The sequence below is a fragment of the Macaca nemestrina genome, chromosome 18 (genome assembly GCF_043159975.1).
Source record: "Macaca nemestrina isolate mMacNem1 chromosome 18, mMacNem.hap1, whole genome shotgun sequence".
Lineage (NCBI taxonomy): Eukaryota > Metazoa > Chordata > Mammalia > Primates > Cercopithecidae > Macaca > Macaca nemestrina.
Genome location: NC_092142.1, coordinates 32,391,399 through 32,403,693, shown reverse-complemented (window position 1 = coordinate 32,403,693; position 12,295 = coordinate 32,391,399).

The window sequence follows — 12,295 nt, the reverse complement described above, 5'->3', positions numbered from 1 at the left end:
CAGAAAGATTCTTTCTAGTTTTTATCTGAGCATATTTCCTTTTTCACTGTAGGTTTCAATGCGATCAAATATATCCCTCCTCAGAGTCCCCAAAACCAGTGCTACCAAAAAAACCCATGAAAAGAATCGTGTAACTCTGTGTGGTGAATGAACATATCACAAAGTTGTTTCTCAGAAAGTTTCTTTCTGGTTTTTATATGAGGACATTTCCTTGTCACTATGAGCTTCAAAGTGCTCCAAAATATCCCATTGCAGATTCTAAGAAAACTGAATTCACACATTACAAAGGAGTTTCACAGAAAGCTTATTTTGGTTTTTGTCTGAGGATATTTCTTTTGTCACCATAGGGTTCAATGCACTCTGAAATATCCTTTCACAGATTCCACGAAAAGGGTGTTAGCATATTGCTCCATGAAAAGAGTGGTGTAACATTGTTAGATGAATTTACACATCACAAAGCAGTTTCTCAGAAAGCTTCTTTATATTTTTTACCTGAGGATATTTCCTTTCTCACCATAGGATTCAATGCAGTCCAAGATATGCCTTCTCAGGTTCCCCAAGAAGAACACTACCAAACTGCTCTAGGAAGAGAAAGATGTAACTCTGTGAGATGAATTCACAAATCACAAAGCAATCTCTCAGAAAATTTCCTTTTAGATTTAATCTGAGGATATTCCCTTTTTCAATATAGGTTTCAGTGCGCTCCCAAATATGCTGCTGCAGATTCCACGAAAGCAGTGTTATCAAACTGTTGAATGAAAAGCACAGTGTAATTCTGTGAGATGAATTCACACATCACAAAGCAGTTTCTCAGAACGTTTCTTTCTAGTTTTTTTATGAGGATATTTCCTTTATCACTATAAGCTTCAAAACGATGACAAATATCCCTTCTCAGACTAACCAAAAACAGTGCTACAAAACTGATCTATGGAATGAATCCTGTAACTCTGTGGGATGAATTCAACATCAAAAAGAAGTTTCTCAGAAACATTCTTTCAGTTTTTCTCTGAGGATAATGCCTTTGTCTCCCTAAGCTTCAATGTCCTCTCAAATATCCTTTTATAGATTGCACACAAACAGTATTATTACACTGCTCTAGGAAAAGAACAGTGTAACTCTAAGAGATGAATTCACATATCCCAATGCAGTTTCTCAGAAAACTTCTTTCTAGTTTTTATCTCAGGATAGTTCTCTTTTCACTATAGGCCTCAACGCACTCCCAAATATTGATTTCTCAGGAAACTTCTTTATATTATTTATCTTAGGATATATCCTTTTCCCAATAGGATTCAATGTGATCCCAAATATCCCTTCTTAGATTCCCCAAAAACAGTGCTAGCAAACTGATCCATGAAAAGAGTCGTGTAATTCTGTGAGATGAATTCACACATCAGAAAGCAGTTTCTCAGAAATCTTCTTTCTAGTTAATATCTGAGGATATTCCCTTTTTCACAACAGGCTTCAATGTGCTCCTGAATATTACTTTGCAAATTCCATGAAAACAGTGTTAGAAAACTGTTATATGAAAATAAAGGTGGAACTCTGTGAGATGAATTCACACATAAGACAGAACTTTCTCAGAAAACTTCTTTCTAGTTTTTATCTAAGGATATTTGATTTTTCTCCATAGGACTCAATGCCCTCCCAAATATCCCTTTGCAGCTTCCAAGAAAAGACTGTTATCAAACTGCTCCATGAAAGGAAAAGTGTAACTCTGTGATATGGATTCACTCATCATGAAGAAGTTTCTCAGAAAGTTTCTTTCTAGTTTATATCTGAGGATATTTCCTTTGTCACCATAGGCTTCAATGTCATCCAAAATATCCCTTCTCAGATGCTGCAAAAACAGTGCTACCAAACTGTTCCATGAAAAGAATCATGTAAATCAGTGACATAAATTCACAAATCACAAAGCAGTTTCTTTTTTTTTTTTTTTTTTTTGAGACGGAGTCTCGCTCTGTTGCCCAGGCTGGAGTGCAGTGGCGCAATCTCGGCTCACTGCAAGCTCCGCCTCCCGGGTTCACACCATTCTCTGGCCTCAGCCTCCTGAGTAGCTGGGACTACAGGCGCCCGCCACTGCACCCGGCTAATTTTTTCTATTTTTAGTAGAGACGGGGTTTCACCATGGTCTCGATCTCCTGACCTTGTGATCCGCCTGCCTCAGCCTTCCAAAGTGCTGGGATTACAGGCGTGAGCCACCGCGCCCGGCCATCACAAAGCAGTTTCTCAGGAATCCTCTTTCTAGTTTTTCTATGAGGATATATACTTTGTCTACCTAAGCTTCAATGCACTCCGAAATATCCCTTTGCAGATTCCAAGAAAGCAATGTTAGCAAACTGCTCAAGAAAAAAAAAGTGTAACTCTGTGTGATGAATTCACACATCACAAAGCAGTTTCTCTGAAAGTTTGCTTTGTTTATTATCTTAGGATATATCTTTTGTCATCATAGGCTTCAATGCACTCCAAAGTATCCTATTATAGGTTCCACAAAAACAGTCTTATCAAACTGCTCAATGGAAAGATCGGTGTTACTCTGTGAGATAAATTCACACATCACAAAGAAGGTTCTTGGAAAGCTTCTTTATGGTTTTTATCTGACGATATTTCCTTTTTCATCTTATGCCTCAAAGTCCTTCCCAGTATCCCTTTGTAGATTCCATGAAAATAGTGTTAGGAAATAAATTTCTCAGAAATCTTTGTAGCTTTTATCTGAGGATATTTCCTTTGCCACCAAATGCTTTAAAGTGATCAAAAATAATCCAAAATATCCCTTCTGAGATTCCCCCAAAACAGGGCTACCAAACTGCTCCATGAAAGGGATGTTGTAACTCTGTGAGGTGAAATCACAAACCACAAATCAATTTCTCAGTAAGCTGCTTTCTAGTTTTTGTATGAGGATGTTTCCTTTGTCACTATAAGCTTCAATCTGCTCCAAAATATCCCATTGCAGACTCCAGAAAAGCAGTGTTACCACACTGCTAAACAAAAAGCATAGTGTAATTCTGTGAGATGAATTCACACATCACAAAACAGTTTCTAAGAAAGCTTCTTTTTCGTGTTTTATCTGAGGATATTTCCTTTGTCACCATAGGCTTTAATGTGCTCCAAAATATCCTCTTGAAGATTCCACAAAAACATTGTTATCACACTGCTCCATGAAAAGAACAGTAAAACTCTGTGAGATGAATTCACACAACACAAAGAAGTTTCTCAGAAATCTTCTTTCTAGTTTTTATCTGAGGATATTCCCTTTTTCAGTATAGACCTCAATGTGCTCCCAAATATTACTTTGTCGATTACACAAAAACAGTGTTGGAAAACTGCTCCATGAAAATAGAGTTGTAACTCCGTGATATGAATTCATACATTACAAAGAACTTTCTCAGAAAGCTTCTTTCTAATTTTTATCTGAGGATATTTCTTTTGTAAGCCTAGGCTTCAATGCGATCCAAAATATCCCTTCTCAGATTCCCTGAAAACAGGCCTACCAAACTGCTCCATGAAAAGAGTCGTGTAACTCTATGAGATGAATTAACACATTGGAAAGCAAACTGCTCCAAGAAAAGAATCGTGTAGCCCTGTGAGAATTACCTTAAGGAATTCCCTTAAGCTTTAATGTGTTCTGAAATATCCTTTTTCAGATTCCACAATAATGGTGTTAGCAAACTCCTCAATGAAAAAAAATGGTGTAACTTTGTGAGGTAAATTCACACATGTTAAGGATCTGAGGATCTTTGCTTTGTCACCATAGGCTTCAATGCAAAACAAAACATTCCTTCTCAAATTCCCCAAAAACAGTGCTACCAAACTGTTCCATGAAAAGAATGGTGAACCTCCATGACGTGAATTCACATATCACGTTGTTCTTTCTCACAAAACTTCTTTCTAATTTTTATCTGATGATATTTTCTTTTTCACGTTATTCCTCAATGCGGCCTTGAATACCCCATTGAAGAATAAACGAAAAAAGTGTTAGCAAACTTCTCAATGAAAAGAACGGTGTAACTCTGTGAGGTGAATTCACACATCACAAAGCCGTTTCACAGAAAGTTTCTCTTTGGTTTTTATCTGATGATAGTTCCTTTGTCACAATAGGATTCAATGCACTCCAAAATATCCTATTGCAGATTCCACAAAAACAGTGTTATCAAACTGCTCCATGGAAAGAAAGGTGTAACTCTGTGAGATGAATTAACACATCACAAAGAACTTCCTCAGAAAGCTTCTTTCTAGTTTTTATCTGAGGATATGTCATTTTTCACCATAGGCTTCAATGCTATCCAAAATATCCCTTCTCAGATTCCCCAAAAACAGTGCTACCAAACTGCTTTATGAAAAGGATCGTGTAACTTGGTGAGATGAATTCACAAATCACAAAGCAGTTTCTCAGAAAGCTTTCTAATTTTTGCCTGAGGATATTTCCTTTGTCACCATAAGGTTCAATGCTCTCCAAAAAATCCCGTTGCAAATTCCAAGAAACAATGTTAGCAAACTGCTCAATGAAAAGAGCAGTGTAACTCTGAGAGTTGAATTCACACATCACAAAGCAGTTTCTCCAGAAGCTTTTTTTTGGTCTCTCTATGAGGATATTTCCTTTGTCACCATAGACATCAATGTGCTCCCAAATATCCTATTGTAAATTCCACGAAAACAGTGTTAGCCAACTGTTCCATTAAAAGAATGGTGTAATTCTGCATGATGAATTCACACATCACAGGGAATTTTCTCAGAAAGCTTCTTTCTATTTTTTATCTGAGAACATTTAATTTGTCACTGCAGTCATCAATGGGATCCAGAATATACTTTTCGAATTCCCTAAAAACAGTGTTACCCAACCATTACATGGAAAATGTTGTGTAACTCTGTGAGATGAATTAACGCATCACAAAGTAATTTCTCAGGACACTTCTTTCAAGTTTTTATCTGAGGATATTTCCTATTTCAAAATAGGCCTCAAGGCACTCCCAAATATCCCATTGCATATTCCAGGAAAACAGTGTTAGCAAACTGCTCCATGAATATAAAAGTGTAACTCTGTGAGGTGAATTCAAACATCACAAAGAAATTTCTCAGAAAGCTTCTTTCTAGCTTTTATCTGAAGATATTTCCTTTTTCATCATAGGCTTCAATTTGCTCCAAAATATCAGGTTGCAGATTCCAAGAAACAGTGTATGCAAACTGCTCAAAGCAAAGAACAGTGAAAGTCTGTGAGATGAATTCACCTGTCACAAAGCAGTTTCTCAGAAGGCTTCTCTCTAGTTTTTATCTGAGAATATTTGCTTTGTCACCATTGTCTTCAATGCTATACAAAATATCCCTTCTCAGATTCCCCCAAAACGGAGCTACCAAACTGCTCCATGTATAGAATCGTGTAACTCTGTGTGATGAATTCACACATCACAAAGCAGTTACTCAGAAAGATTCTTTCCAGTTTTTATCTGAGGATATTTCCTTTGTCACCATATGCTTCAATGCAATCCAAAGTATCCATTCTCAGTTTCTGCCAAAACAGTGCTACTTAACTGTCCCATGAAAAGAAAGGTGTAACACTGAGAGAGGAATTCACACATCATACAGAACTTTCTCAGAAAGCATGTTTCTGGTATCTTTCTGAGGATTTTTCCTTTGTCACCATCGGCTTCAATGGGATCCAAAATATCCCTTCTCAGATTCCCCAAAAACAGTGCTACCAAACTGCTCCATGAACAGAATCGTGTAATTTTGTGAGATTAATTTACAAATCACAAAGCAGTTTCTCAGAAAGCTTCTTTCTAGTTTTCATCGGAGGATATTTCCTTTTTCACTATAGGCCTCAAAGTGATCCAAAATATCCAATAGCAGACTACAGGAAAACAGTGTTAGCAAACTGCTCCATGAAAAGAAATGTGTAAATTGTGGGACGAATTCACTCATCACAAACAACTTTCTCAGAAAGCTTCTTTCTAGTTTTTAGCTATGGATATTTCCTTTGTCACCAGTCTTCAATGTGATATAAAATATCCCTTCTCAGATTCCCCAAAAATACTGCTATAAAATTTATCCATGAAAAGAATCATGTAACTCGGTGAGATGAATTCACACATCACAAAGTGGTTTCTCAGAAAGCTTTTTTCAAGTTCTTATATGAGAATATTTCCTTTGTCACCCTAAGCTTCAATCGGCTCTGAAATAACCTATTGCAAATTCTAAGAATACAGTGTTAACAAGCTTCTCAATGAAAAAAAAAAAAAACATGTAACTCTGTGAGATAAATTCACACGTGACAAAGCAGTTTGTCTGAATGCTTCCTTCTAGTCTTTATCTCAGGATATTTCCTTTCTCACCATAGGCCTCATTGTCCTCCCAAATATCCCTTTGCAGGCTCCACAAAAAGAGTTTCAGCAAACTGTTACAAGAAAAGAAAGGTGTAACTCTGTGAGACGAATTCACAGATCAAAAACAAGTGTCTCAGAAAACTTCCTTTTGGTTTTTATCTGAGGATATTTCCTTTGTCGACATAGGTTTCAATGCGATCTGAAATATCCCTTCTCAGATTCCTCAAAAACACTGCTACCAAATTGATCCATGAAAAGAATGGTGTAACTCTGTGAGATGAATACACAAATCACAAAACAGTTTCTCAGAAAGCTTCTTTCTAGTTTTCTTCTGAGGATATTTCCTTTGTCACCATAAGCTTCAATGTGCTCTGAGGTATCCCATTGCAGATTCCAAGAAAACAGTGTTAGAAAACTGCTCCATGAAAAGAAAGGTGTAATTCTGTAAGACGAATTCACACTTCAAAAAGAAATTTCTCAGAAAACTTCTTTCTAGTTTCTATCTGAGGATATTTGCTATGTCACCCCAGGTTTCAATGTGCTCCAAAATATTCCCTCTCAGATTCGCCATAAACAGTGCTACCAAACTGCTCCATGAAAAGAATCATGTAATGCTGAGAGGTGGATTAATACATCACAGCGTTGTCTCAAAATGCTTCTCTCTGGCTTTTATATGAGGTTATTTCCTTTTCAACCATAGGCTTCAATGCCCTCCCAAACATTCCTTCTCAGTCATCACAGAAAGACTGATGCCAAAGTGCTCCCTCAACACAAACGTTTAACTCTATGAGATGAATGCACACATCACAAAGGAGTTTCTCAGAAAGCTTCTCTCCAGTTTTTACTTGAAGAAATTTCTTTTTTCACCTATGCCTGTATGCACTCCCAAATATCCCTCTGCAGATTCCACAAAACCGTGCTACCACACTGTGCAATGAATAGAAAGGTTTAACTCTGTGAGATAAATTCACACATCACAAAACAGTTTCTCAGGAAGCTTCTTTCTAGTTTTTATCTGAGGATATTTACTTTTCCACCTTAGGCTTCAATGCGCTCCCAAATATCCCTTCTCAGACACCACAAAAACAGCGACCCCAAAGTGCTCGCTCAGCAGAAACGTTTATCTCTATGAGATGAACGCACAAATCACCAAGGAATTCCTCAGAAAGCCTTTCTCTAGTTTTTACCTGGAGATATTTCCTTTTATGCCGTTGGACTCTATGGTCTCCTGAATACCCCTTGGTAGATTCCACAAAAACGATTTTACCAAACTTCTCAAAGAAAAGAATGTGTAACTTTGTGAGGTGAATTCACCCATCACAAGCAGTTTTTCAGAATGCCTCTTTCTAGTTTAAATCTGAGGATTTCAATGTGCTCCCAAATATCTCCTCTTAGATACCATAAAAACAGTGATGCCAAACTGCTCAATCAACAAAAAGGTCAACCTCTATGAGATGAATACACACATCACAAAACCGTTTCCCAAAAACCATCACTCCATTTTTTATCTGAAGTGATTTCGTTTTTCACCATTGATCTCCAGGAGCTCCAGAATATCCCTTTGTAGATTCCACAAAAGCAGTACTACCAAACTGATCCATGAAAAGAATCATGTAACTCTGTGAGACCAATTAACATACCCCAAAGTGGTTTCTAAGAAAGCTTCTTTCTAGTTTTTATATGAGGATATTTCCTTTTTCACAATAGGCCTCAATGCACTTCAGAATACAACATTGCAGATTCCATGAAAACAATGTCAGTAAACTGCTCCATGAAAAGAGAGGTTTAACTCTGTGAGATGAATTCACATTCACATATCACAAAGCAGTTTCTCAGAAAGTTTCTTTTGGTTTTTGTCAGAGGGTAATTCCTTTTACACCATAGGCCTCAATGCACTCCAGAACATCCCATTTAAGATTCCACAAAATCAGTGTTAGCAAACTGCTCCATTAAAGGAAAGGTGTAACTCTGTGAGACGAATTCACTCATCACAAAGAACTTTCTCAGGAAGGTTCTTTCTAGTTTTTATCTGAGGATATTTCGTTTGTCACTGTAGTCTTGAACACGACACAAAATATCCCTTCTCAGATTCCCCAATAACGCTGCTACCAAACTGATCCATGAAAAGAATCGTGTAACTCTGTGAGATGAATTCACACATCACAAAGCAGTTTCTCAGAAAGTTTCTTTCTAGTTTTTATGTGAGGATATTTCCTTTGACACCCTAAGCTTCAATCTGCTCTGAAATAACCCATTGCATATTCCAAGAAGACAGTGTTAACAAACTTTTCAATGAAAAGAATGGTTTAACTCAGTAAGATGAATTCACACATCACAAAGCAGTTTATTAGAAAGCTTTTTTCTAGTTTTTATCTGAGGATATTTCCTTTTTCACCATAGGCCTTAATGTCCTCCAAATAACCCCTTGCATACTCCAAGAAAAGAGTTTTAGCAAACTGCTACATGAAAAGAAAGGTTTAAGTCTGTGAGACAATTCACACATCAAAGACAAGTTTCTCAGAAAGTTTCTTTCTTGTTTTTAATGGAGGATATTTCCTTTGTCATCATAGGTTTCAGTGTGATCCAAAATATCCCTTTTCAGATTCCCCAAAAACACTGCTACGAAATTGATCCATAGAAAGAGTGGTGTAACTCTGTGAGAAGAATTCACAAATCACAAAGCAGTTACTCAGAAAGTTTCTTTCTAGTTTTTTTCTCAGGATATTTCATTTGTCACCATAAGCCTCGATGTGCTCTGAAGTTTCCCATGGCAGATTCCAAGAAAACAATGTTAGCAAACTTCTCCATGAATATAAAAGTGTAACTCTGTGAGACGAATTCACACATCACAAAGAAATTTCTCAGAAAGTTTCTTTCTAGTTTTTGTCTGAGGATATATCCTTTGTCACCATAGGCTTCAATACGATCCAAAAAAATTCCTTCTCAGATTTGCCATAAACAATGCTACCAAACTGCTCCATGAAAAGGATCATGTAACACTGTGTAACAAATTTACACATCAGAGTTTTCTCATAATGCTTCTCTTCGGTTTTTATATGAGGCTATTTCCTTTTCCACCACAGGATTCAATGCACTTCCAAATATTCCTTCTCAGTCACCAGAAAAACAGTGATGCCAAAGTGCTCCCTCAACAGAAATGTTTAGCTCTATGAAATGAATGCACACATCACAAACGAATTTCTCAGAAAGCTTCTCTCAAGTTTTTGCCTAAAGAATTTTCTTTATTCACATTATGCCTCTATGTACTCCAAAATATCCTTCTGCAGATTCTACAAAAACAGTGCTACCACACTTTGCAATGAATAGAAAGGTTTAACTCTGTGAGATAAATTCACACATCACAAAGCAGTTTCTAAGGAAGCTTCTTTCTAGTATTTATCTGAGGATATTCCCTTTTCCACCATAGGCTTCAATGCCTTCCCCAATATCCCTTCTCAGACACCACAAAAACAGTGATGCCAAAGGCTGCCTCAAAGGAAATGTTTACTTCTATGATATGAATGCACACAATATGAAGGAATTTATCAGAAAGCTTCTCTCCAGTTTTTTTCTGGAGATATTTCCTTTTTTGCCATTGGACTTTATGGGCTCCCAAATATCCCTTTGCAGATTCCACAAAAACAGTTTTACCAAACTGCACAATGAAAAGAAAGGTGTAACTCTGTGAGACGAATTCACCCACCACAAACAGTTTCTCAGAAAGCTTCTTTCTAGTTTGAATCTGAGGATATTTCCTTTTTCCCAGAGGACTCAATGTTCTCCCAAGTATCTCCTATCAGATAACACAAAATAGTGACGCTGAACAGCTCAATCAACAAAAATTTCAAGCTCTATGAGATGAATACACACATCACAAAGTCGTTTACACAAGCTCTATGAGATGAATACACACATCCCAAAACCTTTTCACAAAGAGCATAACCCAGTGTGATGAATTCACCCATCACAAAGAAATTTCTCGGAAGGCTTTTTTCCAGTATTTTTCTCAGGATATTTATTTTTCTACCATCGATGTCCATATACTCCCAAATATTCCTTCTAAGACACCACAAAAAAAGTGTTACCAAACTCATCCATGAAAAGAATCACGTAACTGTGAGATGAATTAACATATCACAAACTGATTTCTCAGAAAGTTCTTTCTAGTTTTCATATGAAGATATTTACTTTTTCACAGTAGGCTTCAATACACTCCAGAACATGACAGTGCAGATTCCATGTGTCAGCAAACTGCTCCATGAAAAGAGATGTGTAACTCTGTGAGATTAATTCACACATCACAAAGCAGTTTCTCAGAAAGTTTCTTTCTAGTTTAAATCTAAAAATATTTCCTATGTCATCAAAAGTTTCAATTTGATCCGAAATATCTCATTGCAGATTCCAGGAAAACATTGTTAGCAATCTGCTCAATGAAAACAACAGTGTAACTCGGTGTGATGAGTTCACATATCAAGAAGTAGATTCTCAGAAAGATTCTTTTTGGTTTTTATCTGAGGCTATTTCCTTTGTCACCATAGGCTTCAGTGCGCACCAAATATGCTATTGCAGATTCCATGAAAACAGAGCCCAGTGAAAAGAAACGTGTAACTGTGAGATGAAATCACACATCAGAAAGCAGTTTCTCAGAAATCTTCTTTCCAGTTTCTATCTGAAGATATTTTCTTTTTCACTATAGGCCTCAATGTGCTCCCAGATATCACTTTGCAGATTCCACGAAAACAGTGTTAGCAAACTGCTCAATGAAAAGAACACTGTAACTCTGTGAGATGAATTCAAACATCACAAAGTGGTTTCTCAAAAACTTCTTTCTAGTTATTATCTGAGGATATTTCCTTTTTCACTATAGGTCTCAATACTGTCCCAAATATCCCATTGCAGATTTTATGAAAACAGTGTTAGCAAACCTCTACAAGGAAACAAAGTTGTAACTCTGTGAGGTGAAAACCCACATCACAGAGTAGTTTCTCAGAAACCATGTTTCTCATTTTTATCTGAGTATATTTCCTTTGTCACCATATTCTTTAATGTGATGCAAAATATCCCTTATCAGACTACTCAAAAACAGTGCTATGAAACTGATCCAAGAAAAGAGTCGTGTAAAACCATGATATGAATTAACACAACATAAAGCAGTTTCTCAGAAAACTTCTTTCTCGTTTTTATCTGAGGATATTTCCTTTGTTACCATAGGCTTCAATGCTATCCCAAATATCCCTTCTCAGAGTACCCAAAAACTGTTCTAACAAACTGATCCATTAAAAGAATGATTTAACTCTGTGAGATGAGTTCACAGGTCACAAAGAAGTTTCTTGGAAAGTTGCTTTTTAGTTTTTACCTGATGATATTTCCTTTGTCACCATAAGCTTAAAAGTACTCCAAAATATAACATCGTAGATTCCACGAAAACAATGTCAGCAAACTACTCAATGAAAAGAACAGTGTAAAGCAGTGAGAAGAATTCACACATCAAAAAGCAGTTTTTCAGAAAGCTTCTTTATAATTTTTATGAGAGGATATTTCCTTTTTCACTATATGTCTCAATGTGCTCCCTAATATCCCTTTGCAGATTCCTTGAAAACAGTGTTAGCAAACTGGTCAGTGAGAAGAACAGTGTAACACGGTGATGAATTGACATATCACAAAGCAGTTTCTCAGCAAGTTTCTTTCTGGTTTTTATCTGAGGATATTTACTTTTTCAAAAGAGGCCTCAATTTGCTTCCCAATATCCCTTTGCAGATTCCATGAAAACAGTGGTAGCAAACAGCTCCATGAAAATAAAGTTGTAACTCTTTGAAATGAATTCCCACATCTCAGAGAACTTTCTCAGAATGCTTCATTCTAGTTTTTATCTGAGGGTATGTCATTTCTCAAGATAGGCTTCAATGCAATCCAAAATATCTCTTCTCAGATTACCCAAAAACAGTGCTACCAAACTGCTAAATGAAAAGCATCGTGTAACT